Below are 17965 nucleotides of genomic sequence, written 5' to 3'. Positions count from 1 at the left end.
TATACTACGCAATATTTATTGCGTAGTTTCTTCCATTGTTCTCATATTTATACCAACACGCATTTTTCCGTATGAATAAAACGCAATATTTATAAAGGTACGTTTATAGAGATGCTTATTTTGTAAATATTTAATAAATCAATTAATACCCAATAAAATATAGTAAAATACAATAGAGGCAATCGTGATTTAAATTTAACGGCTTTTTTCTAGACATATTTGTGTGTGATAATAGAGATGATATTAAGTTAACCATAAACTTTTAAAAAGTTAGTGTTTTATTTTGTCAGTGGTGAAAACAAAGCTAGAGTATTTGGTTCCTACGGAACTTTTCAAATACTGAACCAATATGAACGGGACCTTTTCTCCAAGATAAAGTTTGCCTGGAAGTAATATAGACTACAAAATTTATGTCGAAAATATTTGGGAAAACGGCACAAAGATTGAACATCAACACAAAGTATCGCCACCACGTGGGTATGCATCACTATCATCAACGCATTACTATCCTACTGCTGGGCACGGGTCTCATCTCGTAATGAGAAGGATTAGGCCATAGTCCACCGCGCTGGCCAAGTGCGTATTGGTAAACTTCACGTACCTTTGAGATTTTTTTTATAAATCTTTCAGGTATGCAGGTTTCCTCACGATGTTTTCCTTCACCGTTTAGCAAGTGATAATTAATTTTTAATACGCACATAATTTTTGAAAAATCAGAGGCCTGGGATTTGAACCTCGGACCTCTCGATCGAGAGGCCGAGTTTCTTAATCACTAGGCTATCACTACCACTGGGTATGCATAGCAATGATATAAACTTTATAGTTTGCTGTTATATACAAAACAATCTTGCAATCTTGTTCACGGCCCGAAAGGTAGGAAATAGATATATTTCAAGGTCGTACTAACGCAAAACACTTCACTTATCGATTCTGACCAGTTACAATGTTAAAATTAGGGATGGCTATCTGAGATCGCAGTGATAGCCTAGTGGTTATGAAACTCGGCCTCCCGATCGAGGGGTCCGAGGTTCAAATCCCAGGCACGCACCTCTGATCTTTCAAAGTTATGTGCGTATTAGAAACTAATTATCACTTGCTAAAAACGGTGAAGGAAAACATCGTGAGGAAACCTGCATACCTGAGAGATTTATAAAAAAAAAAAAATCTCAAAGGTATGTGAAGTCTACCAATACGCACTTGGCCAGCGCGGTGGACTATGGCGTAATCCTTCTCATTATGAGAGGAGACCCGTGCCCAGCAGTGGGACAGTAATGGATTGTTGATGATGATGATGATCTGAGATCGATTAATCGAAAAATCGATCATCGAACCGATTATTTAAATCGATCTCCACTAATGGATTGATTTAGGGAATCAATCTTTCATCCTAGAAATCGAAAGTCGATTTTTTCGAAGTTGTTTGAATGTGTATATACATTTTTGCTGACGGATATTTCAGTGCTTGTTTGGTCCTGATGCCCTTGGTTTAGGTTTGTTCGCCCTTTTTAGCTGAAAAGATCGAAGATCGATCCTTGGAGAATCGATTCTTTGGACCTCGATTTTATTGTGAATAGATTTATTGCACTTCGATTCGAATCGATATTTTTCGGAAAGAATCGCCAACCCTAGATAAAATTATTCAACCTTAATTTATTCTAAGGATCATTCAGATCCACTGGAGCGGATCGACATGGATGGAAGCCTACTTTGAAAGATTAAACCAATGATTATTCAAAGTAGTTTCTCTGAGATGCAATATTTTAATATATTCAATAATATTTATTCTTTAAAATACCCAATGTGAATACTATTCATTATTATGAAAAAGCTAATATAAAACAGTTAAGGATTTTTTTTAACTTTATTAACAATTTTATTATTTGTTTGGCAATATATGCATTATTCATGAAAGTATAAATATATTCTAATTCCAATATCCTGTATAAAGTATGGAGATTATGTAGAATATATAAATTCGACAAAATTTCACAGCAAATCATAGTAGGTACCTAATGTTCCTCAAAAAAGTCCTTTATTTTTTGGAAGTACCAAAAAGCACGGTGACGGTAGCTACACTATGGCCTATGAACATATTCTGTAATCAACACAAAATAACATTTAAGTTGCAATAAAGGTCGCTTAGAAATGTTCATCTACGCGCGTCTATATATACGCATGTATATCTAAAACAATAGAGTATTCACACTTTATTATATGGTGACGATAGTACGAGAGCAATGACCCAGTAACACTATACAATAAACATAGCACACATAATGCATGTTATTCACATAAAGTAGTTTCAATTGAAGAAAAACTTGGATTTGTTGAAAGGTACCAACACATTGACCGCTTTCTCTCCCAAATCACCTATAAATCACGTTTTAACACGTTAGCTGCGGAACGCGGCTTAAAACACCTCGTCCATGTCTGGTCGTTATAGCGGTAAGAAAAAACTTTAACTTCTCTGTGGTGCGAGAGGCATAACTTCCGTCTGGTTCAGTGTAGGAGAGTGATAACTATATGTTTGTGATGTGCTACTGATTCCTAGTTCTATGGTACACCAACATAATGTCGGGTTTGTTAGACCTCGTGCCGCACTGAACAAATAATAATGCTAACACAGTGCGGAACGAGGTTGCGAACGCCTCGTTTCCCCACGCACCTCGTACCGCACCCCACGCTAGCTTCACGTGGTTAGTGTTGTGCAACGCAGGACCGCTGTCTTTGTGTTGAAAATTATCATGTCGAAACGTTGCCGAAAAAAGTTGATCATGGAGGAAGATGAAGAAAAACCGGTTGAAAAATCTGAGCCAAAATCAGAATACAGGAAGATATTTCAAAAACAGGTAAGTCACTAATAGTAAGAAATTACATTATAGATAATTACGTTTCCTGTTATGGTTCAAACAAAAGTTAAGTAGCTACATTATTGATATAGGAAACGTAGGCAAAATCGTTACCGAGTATTCCGATTACTCTATACCCTAATCTACTCGTTCCTACTTTTCAGAATCCACTGCAAAGAAAGCACATCATCTCGATAAGGGTCCAAAGAAGAAGAGATGTGTCGGATGCTACGAAAAACTCCGCATATTCTTGACATGTCGTGAGACAGACAAAAAAACCAAAAAAAAAATCTCACGGAATGCACTGTTTGCAAAAAACCTTATTGTCTGAAATGTTTCAATGAAAAACATCCATAACTTTTCCGCTTTTTGTATTCATTCTGTCCATAACGTTGATAAATAAAAACAATAAAATAAAATCGATATTTATTTTCCCATCACTAAATTATACCGAAACCTGCCATTTTTCAGTGCGGTCCGAGGTGCATTAGACCCCACATTTTATTTTACCCATAGAATCTAAACTAACTAATTTGACCAAGGGCGGTGGCAGATCTAGGTTAATCAACTCATTGTTAATAATAATCAAGACAAAAGCCGTCTATTTTATCTTATTTGGCGCCAAAAAAAGGATTTTAGTCTCCTTCGGGCGGTGGGATTTAATACGCCTCGTGCCGCCACAATGTCGGGTATAGGACGAGGTTTAAAACAACTCGTAACGCAGTAATGAAAAGTACAGAAAAATCTGTGCCGCTGGGAACGTGTTAATACAAGTTTTTTACACACACACACACACACACACACACACGCACACAAAATGAAGTAACATTACTTAAATATGAGTATCGTATTCTAATATGGGTTCTAATGCGAAAGTGACATGCTCTATAAATATTTAAGCTTTGGTTTTAGAACCGAATTTGAACTACTGAACCGAAAATTAACAATATTGCACAAAGTAATAAATACAAAAATATAAAAATACCTACCGTCTTATGCATAATGCATGTTTGTATTTACAATACCGGGAAGATAAGTTACCACATATTGTATTGTGGTTATATTTATATCCACTATTTATATGTAAAATATCTATATTTGATGCTTTCTTGCACAATGTTTAAGGCTAATAATAATATTGTAATATATTAAGTACTCGGAACTATAATTTGTAGACTTTATACTAATGAAGGTTGCAGATTCTTCTGTGGTTCGACTTCGGCGACCTATTTTTTCCCAATAATATCAGTTATAAGCGCTGCTGTGTTATGGCTTAAAGGGTATGGTAAGGAAGACATACTTTTCTGAAGCATTTCAGCTTAGTCTTCAGGGATAGCGGCACGTAAGTCAGCCATCTTCCACATCCTGTCACGGAATCGATCCTACTGGTTCTACCACTTTTTAAAGTTAAACTTACTAATATGCATGTGGATAATTCAGTACCATATGTGTATATGTACAGTATAAATAACTGTATAAGTTAATTATTTATTCCATAATTTTACAAGCCTTGAATTCTACACCATACATCTATTTGTATAATTTTGTCATTCAGAACATGTTCACAACGCACATTATCAAACAGAAAACCAGTTAAACTGGCTTACCTTCTTTATAAATGAATTTTAGGTCATGTTAAGAATCTTCTTATTAGGTAAGTGTTATGAGATATACGATATGTGCTCCAAATGTTGGATATATGACTCACAATGTGTTGTAGATAAGTTTCGCAAGACCTTTTAGATGTGTACAAATGTCTACGTTTGATGCACATGAGATTCAAAAGTTTATAAATTGAAATAATATTATTAGGTATGTATCATTTCCTTAAAAGATAGTTTTCAGCCCAATATCTGTTGGAATGTAAGAGTATTATTTATTATTGTATTCTTTTAATATGTAGATATTTTCTATTTCGAATTATTACATTGAAAATTCCCGTCTATTGATATTAAGTTCATTGTGTTCAAGTCCAAATAGGACAGGAGTACAATCTGAGGAATAAGCTCGAACGCTCCCAATGGTATACCTGAATTATGGCACATTACTGTTACAAGGAAGCCATAGGCACTGTCACCAATCACCAATGTATTGATCTGTGGTGTTCTGGAAACATGTTTAATATCTTAAATATTTTACATTAATTCAGGTCTGTTCCAATTTTATAAGGTTATCAGGAATGTGTTCGCGAAAAATTAAACAAGTGCGCTCACAACGACATTAAGTGAAGAACTTTTCGTTATCTACTATATTTTCTTCCAAGTTTTTATACAAGATGATAAGACTGTTTTGGCCAACCGAATGTGATAACTACTTTGTAGAGCTCAACGCAGCTCTAAATTGTCAGTTTTTGTTTAAATCTTATGTATTATTATTAAAGTAGCAAACGAGAATGCAGTCCACCTGATGGTAAGTGACAATAGACAGTAGACACCCATGGATATATACATTCCACGTCAGATAGCATTCATTTCATACGTAGGGCGACCATAGATACGTACCCCTGAGGACTGAATTGGAACGTCTTATACAAGTGTCTCTCCAACCACACCCTTCAAAGCACCCTGTTTTAGATACGGAGATTATGAATTCATAGGAAATTATAGGAATATTATTATACGAATGTATAGGATTTTTTGTCATTTACAATACTTATTAGTAAGTTATCTTTAAAGTATAAGCCGTGATAGCCTAGTGGTTAAGAAACGCGGCCTCTTGATCGAGAGGTCCGAGGTTCAAATCCCAGGCACGCACCTCTGATTTAACAAAGTTATGTGCGTATTAGAAGTTAATTATCACTTGGTTAAACGGTGAAGGAAAACATCGTGAAGAAACCTGCATACCTGAGAATTCTTAAAAAAAGTTTTAAAAGGTATGTGAAGTCTACAAATACACACTTGGCCAGCGCGGTGGACTATGGCCTAATCCTTCTCATTCTGAGAGGAGACCCGTGCCCAGCAGTGGGACATGATCATGTCGATGATGAACGTCAGTCTGACTATCTAACTATCTAACGATTCAAACGTATATTTTAATATAAATATAATTACTATGTTGATTACATTGTATTTATATCACCGTGATTAGTTATCTTTCAATATTTGCTGCTTCTGATTTAAGTTTATTTACTTATGGTTTGAAACATTAATAATATCAATAGAAAGTTAACAGAGCTGCTTGGCTGATGTACGGAAAGTTTTATTAGATAAGGCGAGTGAGCTCAACTCGCTTTTGTGAGTCCCAATTTGAACTTTGTTAGTAAGTAGCAAGTTGACTTGGCAATTTAGTTAATACTTCTATCCCATACTTCCTCTATGGCAGCTCTTCGAAGAATTTATACTGCTACATAGTAGGTAAATCCCAATTTGAACTTTGGTAAGTAGCAATTTGACTTGGCAATTTAGTTAGTACTTCTCTCTTCCTCTATACTTCCTCTATGGAAAGCTCTTCGAAAAAACGTACAACTGAACATAGTATCTTTTGCTTTTTCAGTCGGCAAAAGCTTATAAAAAGCCGGCGAGGTATGATTACCTATTGTCGATTTCTTTAGTGTTGTGTGATAAGCGACGATTTCCACTTTACCTTAGTCCGCGTGACTTTAAAAAAAATGTAATGACGTCATGACGTCACGTGACGTATTTTTCAGTCGGCAAAAGCTTATAAAAAGCCGCCGAGGTATGATTACCTATTGTCGAATTCTTTAGTGTTGTGTGATAAGCGACGATTTCCACTTTACCTTAGTCCATCTGACTTTAAACAAAATTTAATGACGTCATAACGTCACGTGACGTATTCAGACCCTGCATGCGCTTGCGCATGTCCTTTTTTAACAGACATCCCAAATAAGAGAGGTTATCTATTCGTCGCGTATATTTTTTTGTAATTAATGTAGCGCTTGTGTTTTAATGTAGCGGAGATCTTGATTGGCCTTGGCTTATGTAGATAGAAGTTAACGACCATTTTGTGAAAAGCAGCGACCATAACGGTCACCCTCACTTAGTTGTTGTTGTATTGTGTTTTACATACCAATATCATTTAAAATACCTAATAATTTATTGCAACAATGTAAGTGTCAATCTGTATTTGATCATGCGTAATAGTTATTCAGAATGTAGTTACATTTTCATTATTTGGTAAATATATAAGCGAAATATATTATACATATAATTTTTTATACAATTCTGTTATAACAATCCGATTTTCACAAAGCATGTTCCTTTCTACATACATACATACATACATACATACATATATAGTCTAAGAAATAGCGGATTGATTTTTATTAGACATATAGATTAAAGGTTTATTGTAAGATTACTTTTTATTCCAAAAATATGAGATAGTCTTATATAAAATTCGAAATATATGCAAAGTATCTTATATGCATGAATCACGCAATAAAATACTCGACACATTACGAAGCTGGTGCTATATGCTTCGTGGGTGCTAATGTCCGGTAACCTAACGCCGGTAATGCGGTCATCTTGGCGATCGATTACTCCATGTCCTTGTGATATACTTAACCAAATAAAACAATATCGTTCAAGTTATACTCGACTGTGGAGGGTAATGTTTTATTATTCATTTGGCACTATAGTCGAAATTATTGGAAATAAACATGAATATTCGTCTAAATAGTGCGAGTGAAATGTGATATAATTCTTTGGTTTTCCGATTTCAGTAATTTAATTTTTATGCATTCGTTCTTTTGTAATATAAGTTTAATCAATTTTTTTTTGTTTTTTTTTGGTTGCTGTTGTCGATAAGAATGATAAAGTTTTAAAGGCAAAGTAAAGTTTATATGACGCGTAAACTATCTACTACCTATACTTAAGCTTAGAGGAAATATTAGGAATCTTCACACTAGAGAGTTCTCCAAATTATTATTACTTTTTGTATGAAGTCATTTTCAGCCTTTTTAAAAGATATTTGCCCAGCAAAGCGTCGGTAATTGGTTAATAACATAGATTAGTAAAGATACTTCACCGCCTTGTAATTGAATGAAGCCACAAACGGCTTATTTTAGTAAGTTCTTTTTTTGAATTTTTGACAAATAAAAACATTTTTAGAGAAAATGTACGAATAAATAACTAATTTACGTAATAATTACGTAATTTACGTAATAAATAAATAATTATTTCAAAATCTTTACTAATCTATGGTTAATAATGATGTTGGTACTTTAAAATGTAATTACCTTACAATGTTACTTATTTGCTATAGCGACAAAGCTTATCGACTCAGTGAATGCACTCTAAAGTTTATAGATAATACAGATATCGTTTCCATTGAAAACATGTGTATGTAATCCGCAATTATAAATTACGGCTAGGTCAAATATAATCACTTGAAATCGTTATACTATTATATATGTTTTAAGACTGCTTATATGTCAGTAGCACTACCATGAGTTTACAAAAGTATTACTCGCTAGCGACTGCGTAAAATAAAGGTATGAAAAATTGTACAGCGCCTCTGGTGGTTACTCGTATAACTAAATTCCGTAGTGTGAGCCACTCGTAACGTAAAAAACCTATCGAAATCAAATCGCTAGCGAATGTCATTATGATCTATTGCCATACAAATTCGGTCCCATGAGTCATTAATTTGACAGACGTTGTCAAGAAATACCGTAACGATAGTAGTTATGTTATTCACTAGCAAAATGACAATAGTTTTCTATTTACAATTTCTATAGTGACGTTTCTATGCCAACTCATGGTAGTGCTACTGAAATAATCCCGTAGAGTATCGTAATCGAACCAAATCAAATCAATTTACTTATTTACGATATTATACTTATCGATTAAGGTGTTATTGATTTCGTTGATCATTAAACATTTTTGTTGAAGCGTTTTTTAGATCTAAGTAGCATGCAAATACATTAGAGTTTAGTACCTACACTTAAACTTAATAAAATCCAAGTTAATTAAAATAGAAACTTTCTTTCAATACTCTAAAAGTGTATTATTACATGCGGTATGTAAATAAACTCTTTTATATTTTTTTGCATATTCAGAGATCTTACATATTCTTATTAAAAGTCAAACAATGATGACAGTCAGATAAAGACGGAGTCACTAGTAATAATTAAGATTAATTCGCCATTAGATATCGTTAAAATTAAATGTCATTCAAAAACTTTTTTAATTGAGTTACCACTTTCGTTTTGGAAGTACAAGTCCTTTCCCTTCCATCGGTTCAAGCACAAAAAAACATATTTCCCTTGAAAACTCTTTCATTTTGTGAATTTTGTTCCAAAAATTAAACCGTACTAAATAAATTGTGAAGGTTCGTTTTTTGTGTTTAAATTTATGTACCTATGTATGTTCGTCTAAATTATGTGACTTAGCAGTTGGGTATTTTGTTTTATTATAATACAAATAAATAAATATATAATCAAATGAGTTTACGAAAGCATTTTAAATCATAGTTAGACTCTACATTCTTACTTAGATGTACCTTACTATAGTTTTATTTGTAAATACACATAGATATGCACAAAAAGCAAAGCAGGTAAATCCGTTAACTACTTAGATACATCTGTTATTTATTACAACTCGTCTTATTTATTTTTAATCATTGTTATTTCGTGTTATTATATTATTTAATATACTCGCAATATACGCATTAAAATCATTTTAGCCTTGAATATGTAATGGTTTAATTTATTCGCCATGAATGTGTATTATAAATTCAATTCAAACAATATCAATTATGTACAGTATACAATATCAGGATTACTGTTTTTACAAGTGCTGTTACTTTGGCGTCATTATATCATATATATATGGCGATGATATTATAATTTAATCTTCAAATTACACACCAATTTTCAGCGTGAAGCAGTTCTTGTGTTTCAATAGAAAGGTGTGGATGCCGAGTGACTTACAGGAGGCAACCATAGAATTTGAGGGTGGTAGAAACCTTTGTTGTTCGATTCCGGCGGCACCACCGCCACACCAATTTCTGCCTAATAACAGCAAAGCGCTGCCGTGTTCTAGTTTGAAGGATGTGGTAAGGAAGACGTATTTTTCTGAGTCGTTCCAGCTTAGTCTTCAGGGATAACGACGTTTCTGTAGCTGACATCTGGTAGGAATATCTAATACTATCTGGGATTGATTAAAGATGTCCGTGGGCGGCAGTAGCAACTTAGTATAGGTGGACTGCATGGTCGTCTGATACTCCTACGTTATATAAAAAACTGTGATCGAATTTGGGTAGAACCTTTTCAATGTGGAGTTGGATACAAAAATCCATGAAGGGAGTGAACATTTACCATCAGGTGGACTGCAAGATCTTTTGCTACTTACAGCTTATAAATTTCTCTAATGTAAATCAAGTGCTTAATTAAATTCCATTAAATATCGTGTGATAAGGATATAATGGTATTATCAACCTTTACAGTTGCTCTACTTGTCTTTGCTCTACTTGTGAGACGTAGGAGTAACGAAAATAGATTCTAGCGATTCATTATTAGATGAACTTTTATCTTTGTGTTGAAGAGCGAAATCTTGCAATTTTGTATTCTACTAAATATTGTAGAGATAGGATTGAAAGGATTATAAAGGTAAATTGTTAAATACGTCTTTTAAGAAGAACATTTACCAAAAAAAAAATACAATTTTAGTAGACTGTATTAATTAATTTTATAAAAAGTTATCTTTAAACTTTATTTTAGTGATACAATTAGTATACAATATTTAGATACATAATTAAATTTGATGTGCAATGTTTTTTGAAAGACGATATTTAATATAATCATATGTGCAAATTTAATTACATTATAATTTTATAGTTTTTATAATAATATTATGTTGCTAATGAATTATGTTGCTAATAAGGAAAATTATGCTAGAGCTGCACATAAATACATGATATTATGTCTGAGTTTTTTGTTTTATCTTCGAAAATTATTATTATAAATTATTTCAAACTGTAAACGTAAGTACTCAATACCTTCTTATAATAACACACTGATAGAATAGTTACAAATTTTATAAAAATTTTAGATTTATTAATTGTAATATAATAATTATTTTCTTACAATAACTATAATTAAAATACATACAAAATAATTAAGTTTCAGGGAAAGAATATGTGAATATATTTAACCTTAACAAATATGTCAGTACCTAGCTGTTAAGGCCCACACATTAAAAGTTCAGTAGTATAGAGTAAAAGTTCAAGTTTAAGCTCATTATGGGTAAGCAATTGGATTGTATGAGGTAAGAGACGTGTGACAGTACTAATAAACGATTAAAAGGTGTGTTGATGACAGTTGTTGATGATCATTGACCTTCATCGTCGACAATCTATCAGTCGGCGCAATTAGCTGATGACTTGGAGCGACAGTACGTGACAGTCGCTGATGACATGTGGCGACAGTCAGTGATAGTTAGTGACAATCCACAACAGTCGTTGATGGTCACTGATGGCATCACTGGGCGACAATTGGATATAGTCAGCGACAGTCCAAGACCATTGCTGATGGTTGCTGACCACAAGCAGCAGCGTTGCAGCCAGCAATGGTCGCTGACTGTCGCTTACGACAGACATAAACTATTGCTCGTGTATAAGCTTCCTTAATTGCAGTACAGTAACTTTTAATCCCTAGTGGAGATAATTGATAACACGGGTCAACATGAAATTTGACTTTGATTGCAAAGCATTAAATTTCGGTAGTTTAGGTCGTAATAAGACGGAAAAAAAATATGGCATGAAAAACTTTGCTTTTGTGCTTAGAAGACTGATTGAACGAAATTTTTAAAAATCTCGGATTTTAATTTTTGATTGAAAATAAAACTATTGAAATAAAAATGTTTATTATTTTTATTAAGTTTTACTATCAAATTAGCTTACAGAAAAGTGGAAAATAACTTAAAAGTGCACACTTTTACTTTTTCTTTTATGTTCATAGCTACTTTCTCTCAATAAACCCCAAATATAGTCGCCCATCATGTTTTCATTATATTGGCCTTGATACCGTTGTTCAAAATTCATGATGTCACAAAAGCAAACTTTATACCGAAAAAAGGTATTTTCTTTTCGTTTTTGTGCATAACTAACTGGAAAATAATAGTATAAACTTTAGGACAAAGAACGAAATTTTTTTTGTAGAGTCGTGTAATTGATCGTGTAAAATCGTCGCCGCAAGCTTAAACCTTATAATTGCGAAATTTTACTCTAAGTATGTTTTTTCATTTATTTATCTTATCTTTTAATTTCAACCGAAAATAAGCAATGAATATTTTTGTTAGATATACGAAGTGCAATTAAATTATTTAAATATAGAATAAGTACAATAATATTGTCCAAAGATTTTTTTGCTGTTTTCTGCTTGTTTAAATATATATTTTTCTTACGCATTTGCATTATTTGCACGTGGCCTTAAAATTTGCAAATGTTTTATTGATCCAAAAATCACAAAGTATACTGACTTTTTCTATAGGTATATATTGGGAAACAGGTTGAATGTAAAAAACGTTATATACCTACAGATATCTACAAATTGTCACTAGATACAATGAACAGCTTTACAATCAAAACTTGTTTCGTATATACCTGTAACTTGATTTACACACAATATACCTAACACAAACTTTTATAGTAATTATAGGATTGTTTAATTAACTACACTTGCACTAAAGGCGATATTATCAAGGTTAATCTGAGAGATAAAACAAAGATCAACAACCGTGAAGCCTTCGATTGGGTCATCAATTATGTTGTAAATCAGTTTAATTGTTATCGATTTTAATTATAACTTAATAGCATTGTATTAATATAAAAAACTTACCTACGATAATGGAGTAATAAAATCCCGTTTGAAGAATGTCGTCAGCTAAAGATAAAGTTAATAGATAAAATCTTTCTATATGTAGAATCAATGTTTGTAAACAAAGAAATATGCTTTGCGGCGCGCGCGCAGCTCGCTTCTCTGAGCGCGCTAACTCGAGTGAGGCGAGGCGCGCGCTTCGTGCTTTGACGCCTTGACCGTAAAACTAGGCTTGCCACACGGCACGTACTGTTGAGACATAATAAGTATTATAATTAAATATACCGGAAATGCAATTAATAAAATTATTGAAGTGGGGATGTTGACTATGTAGATGATACTTTAGATTCTAAGGTTTTTTACGAGATGCTTAAATATAGATGAAATGTTTCATAAATTTGCGTACGTTCCTATAGTACATGCGATAGATATAGTAATCCTTACTATATAAGATAATTTAAATTAAATTTAATTAATTAATTAATTAATTAAAAAAAAAATGTTATTTTTAATCGTGTTATCCTGATATACCAAATACAAAACTTTCATTCACAGTAACACATAACACTTCTTACGAGAGTTTAACATAATACCTATATAAATATTTTTTATTGTATGTTTATAATTCGTTCGATATATTTAAGATACTTAATTCATAATCGATAAAACGATGTTATAAAACTTAAAGCACATCGCTTTAATTAATTGAAACAAACAAATTGTTGCTGTCAATTGTTAGATGCTAATAACGATATCTTAATTTTTTGTGTAAAATAAGCGTTAGCTAATATAAAAGAAGTATAAAAAATAAGCTCCGAGTACAAAATTAGTTAAAGGTGCGTTATACCAGAGCGCGAACGTGCGTTACACCACGCCTATACTTTAAACCAGTTAGAACGCTTGTGTGACTCAGGTTACCACGCGTTTGACTCATCTTGAGAGTTGGGGAAAATGCTTTTAAAATTAACATTATATATTTTTGTATTTATAACCATTTTTGTAATGTAATACTTTATTACGACTTATTATATCATGCAAAAATAAATTTAATTTTAATTTTAAGATAAAAGAATGATTCATAATATAAAGTGACTATTTAACAGTAAAATTATAAAAAAATGCATCACATACACGTGGCATATATTCCGCAAAGACCGCTGATGTGACCTTAATACCAAAATGTTTGTAAACAACATGTCTGCTCCCAAAATGCGGACGTGCGCCACGCCACGTCACGTCATACAATAAAAAAAGCGTTAAACATTATCTTTGTACTGTTCATTCTACCTGCTTTTGTACTAAAATAAAACGAACTTTTTTTGTTATAAGTAAGATTGAATGGTCACCGCCGCTATTGGAGATCTGTAATCGATTCCAAAAAAGGATTGTTTTTATATCTAACCTAGGCGTAACCTAGGCTATCTAGGCCACAGATTTCTGGACCTAACCACACATTTCAAACCAGAACCTAACGGCGTTTGATACGGCTATTACTTAAAAGATGGAAACAGATGTGGTTTGACGGTGGTAGAGCCGTTTGGGGTTCGACTCCGGCGGCACCGTTACTTCATCTATTTCTGCCTAATAAAAACAGTGTTAAATGCTGCTGTATTCTGGTTTGAAGGGGTGGTAATGGAGATTTACCTGTCCGACGTAGTCTATCTTAATCTTTAGGAATGTAATCTCATCCGGGATTGATTATTGATGTTCATGAGCGGCAGAAGTCACTTACCATCAGGTGGACTCTGTGCTAATCTAATATTCCTGTATCATAGAAAAGGTACCACCGAAGTTCAAATTTACACCTTACCACCTTAGCTCATTAAGCAACACTTGCAATTTTTTAATTATAAAATTGCACAATTGACGTATTTTAAATATAAAACTAAGTTATAAAATGGTACTTATATTTTGTCGAAAATGTATGGTAATCATATGTTTAATGCTGATAAAAAGTATGGTTGGATTGGAGAGCCAGGAGATAACTCTGATAACATAACCGGTCACTCACAGAACGTACGTATTTCGTAAACATTCATCTTAAGTGTATTACGTACATTTATAGGCATATATTAACATATAGATTTTTTTTATAATATAGGAATAGAAGACGAGCATGCAGTCCACCTGATGGTAAATGGCTACTGCCGATCAAGAGCATCTATAATCAACCCCAGATAGGATAAAATATTCCTACCTGAGGTCGGACACTGATGCGCCGTTACCCCTGAGGACTACGCTGGAACGCCTCGGAAAAGTATGTGTCCCTTACCACGACCTTCAAACCGGAACACAGCAGTGCTTAACACTGCTGTTATGAGGCAGAAGGAGGTGTGTCAGTAGTACCGGCGGAGTTAAACCACAATAGGTTCTAGAACCTTCATATTTGCCTATTTGGCAAAATAAATCAAATTATTGGAGTTTATTGGAGTTTACTCCTTAAGAAACGATTTGAGTTATAAGGCCCGGTACGGAAATTTTATGAGGAGTAAAATCAAGTGTAACACGAAAAGTTGAGGCGTAACGGTAACCAAAATATGAATCAAGAGTGCTTTTATTAATTTAAAATACAGTAAGTTCAAATCCCATATGAAAGTAATTATTACAATAAAAATAATTAGCAATATATAAAACATTAAAACTTCATTAACTAATTTGTTTACATTTTTGCATAAATTAAGTTATAGGTTTGATCATTTATAAACACTGTGAAAAATATGAACATTGGCGCCATAATATGATTAACAATCTTTTATGAACGTTTTTAAAGAAGAGTAACATATAAAATCAGTAAGCAATTGAATAAGATATAATATTAGCAACATAAGTTTTTAACATAAAGAGGCTTTTGAAAGTTACTGATATATTAATTTAACTTATAAAAATGGATGCATTATTGATCAGCACCATCTATCAACGATAAACGGGCAAAATCAAAACAGTATTATTTAATATTTATTACAGAATTATTTCTAATGAATTATGTTCAAAATAAGTTATATAAAATTAGCAATACGTTTTAAATGAATTCTAGAATTATAAAACATTCAGAAACAATCCAAATTACATATAATAACATGTTTATTGAGTCTCATATAAATTTCATCCGTAAATTGCAACAAGGATATTTTATAGATGGCAAAGAAATTATAATTATTAAGTTTTAAGTTATAAAACGTTTAACATTGTTTTAAATATAAATAATTATATAATATTAAAATTCACTTTAATATAAACAATTATATTAAGTTACCATTATAATATTTGGAACCAAAATACATAGATTGATAAACTTGCAAACTTACAAGTTATAAAACTTGCCACTAGATGGCGCTATTTTATATTATTTTGTAACATACTTTATGTAATACGCATTATTGAAGTAATATAAATAATCCGAATAATTACAGATATATGTTTGTTTCTCTTATCATTTTAGCAGATGCGTTCATTTACCTACCCTTTTTTCTATTCGATATATATCATAATTATCATTCGTAAGGAGTAAACTCCAATCGTGCGTCGTAGCTGACACACACACTTTTTTATATATATTTTAGTATAACTTTAGTTTAATATATTTGATAAGATGGCCCATGGACATTTGTGAGTTTTGTGACCGACTCCATATGAAACGTGTTCTATATGTTGCGGAAGATGATGGACAAATACACTTGGACCCTGTAGTCGTGGACTGCATCGGAACTAAAATTTCGCATAATACGTAATTTTACCGACATGTATTTATTTTCACATTTAAAATTTAATTTTGATAGCATTATAGTTCCGTTCTTGAAACTTATACTGCGGAATTTTAGTACCGATACGATCCACGGGTGCGCTGTGTGAGCAAATTCGTAAACGTTGAACGTTTTTGAGCAAACCTAAAAACTCCTACTAGGGGTACTGAATAAGATGCCATATTTATGTAACATTCGACACCCACACCCATCCACCGAATAGGAGTACCGACCTACCTACCTCGCCTACGAACAGGAGTGGCGCTATCACCATTCAAAATTCGTACCTAACTTCTACAAGGCATTTATGTGTCTACCTAAGTTTATTTCCATCCATAATTCTAACTCCGGCACTTTATGTGCCATTTATTCGTTCTATCATTAAGCCGTTATTAGAGCCATTAGCAACTTTGTTTCCTTAATGAATTAACCTTATAATTAATGTATTTGCCAAGATCTATTGAAATTAATTGGCAATTGGTAATTAATTTTCATAAATCTGTCCTTGTATTGTTTGCTTGTGAGAAAACTTGTTGAGACAATTTACTTCAATTACAGTTAGTTGTTCCATTTTTGAAAGAACAATCATTTGACACCTTTGGTTTAAAATAAATAAAAAATATGTTTAAAAACGACGATGTTATTAATTAAATTAAAAGATTTCGCCGAATTAATGGTATTTCCTCTCATTCGTAATATTACAAAGAATTAGCAATTAAAACTTTAATATCGTTTTTTTGGTAGGGATGTTAAAAATCCAATTTTTTAGGTCAAGAAATATTTTAAAGGTTTTTTAAGTTTGGCTTTATGTTGTCGAAATATTTAAGGATAATTAGAATTAAAAAGAAAGATCCTACTGTTATCGGTATTATTGTATTTGCTATACAATAATACCGATAACAGTAGGATCTTAGAAGCTTTATTACACAAGTAAAAGGGTTATCTTCTAACAAATATCCATAATAATTTACCCGGGGAGATTCCAAGGCAGGAATCTGGGACCATTTGTTTTCCTGGTCGATATTAATGATATATATCTAAATTATGAGTGGATTTTCCAGATATATATAATCATATCACAGTAAAAAGATAAGGCATATGCCTACCATGCTTGTATATAAAGAAGTCTCATTTGTTACATGATATAACAAAAAGTTTATAGCAACACCCAACAAATGGGTGTTTGCTATGAACTTTTGTTAAAATCAGATTAGCCCTGCTACTTCCGGACTTGCGTAAAGAAGTCTAATTTGTTACACGATGTGACAAAAAGTTTGTAGTAACACGCAACAAATGGGCGGTTACTATGAACTTTTGTTAAAATCAGATTAGCCCTGCTACTTCCGTACTTGCGTATTTATAAAGAAGTCTCATTTGTTACACGATATAACAAAAAGTTTATAGCAACAAACGACAAATGGACGTTTGCTACGAACTTTTGCTAAACAGATTATTAAAGTAGTCAATTGCAAAGTACGTAAACATAGTATCATTTTGTAAATATGAAATCATAAGTTAATGACTTCAGCCTAATCATGTATTGTTGTCATCTATGTAAAAGGATTAACAATTAGCTATCATTTATTGTTTAAATTAAG

General features: G+C 32.5%; 1 protein-coding gene across 1 annotated transcript in view; it reads right to left on the bottom strand.

The window, feature by feature from the left end:
- LOC140746851 (kynurenine formamidase-like) overlaps positions 1-12819 on the bottom strand; it is a 30777-nt gene extending 17958 nt beyond the window's left edge. The window contains exon 1 of the mRNA XM_073078948.1: positions 12649-12819. The gene's annotated coding sequence lies outside the window, so the exon portion shown is untranslated. The remainder of the gene's footprint in view (positions 1-12648) is intronic.
- Positions 12820-17965: the final 5146 nt, after the last annotated feature.

The sequence above is a fragment of the Epargyreus clarus genome, unplaced genomic scaffold, assembly GCF_041222505.1.
Source record: "Epargyreus clarus isolate Ecla_fem2 unplaced genomic scaffold, WU_Ecla_fem_2.2 ptg000014l, whole genome shotgun sequence".
Classification (NCBI taxonomy): domain Eukaryota; kingdom Metazoa; phylum Arthropoda; class Insecta; order Lepidoptera; family Hesperiidae; genus Epargyreus; species Epargyreus clarus.
This window is presented reverse-complemented; position numbering and strand designations above follow the sequence as displayed.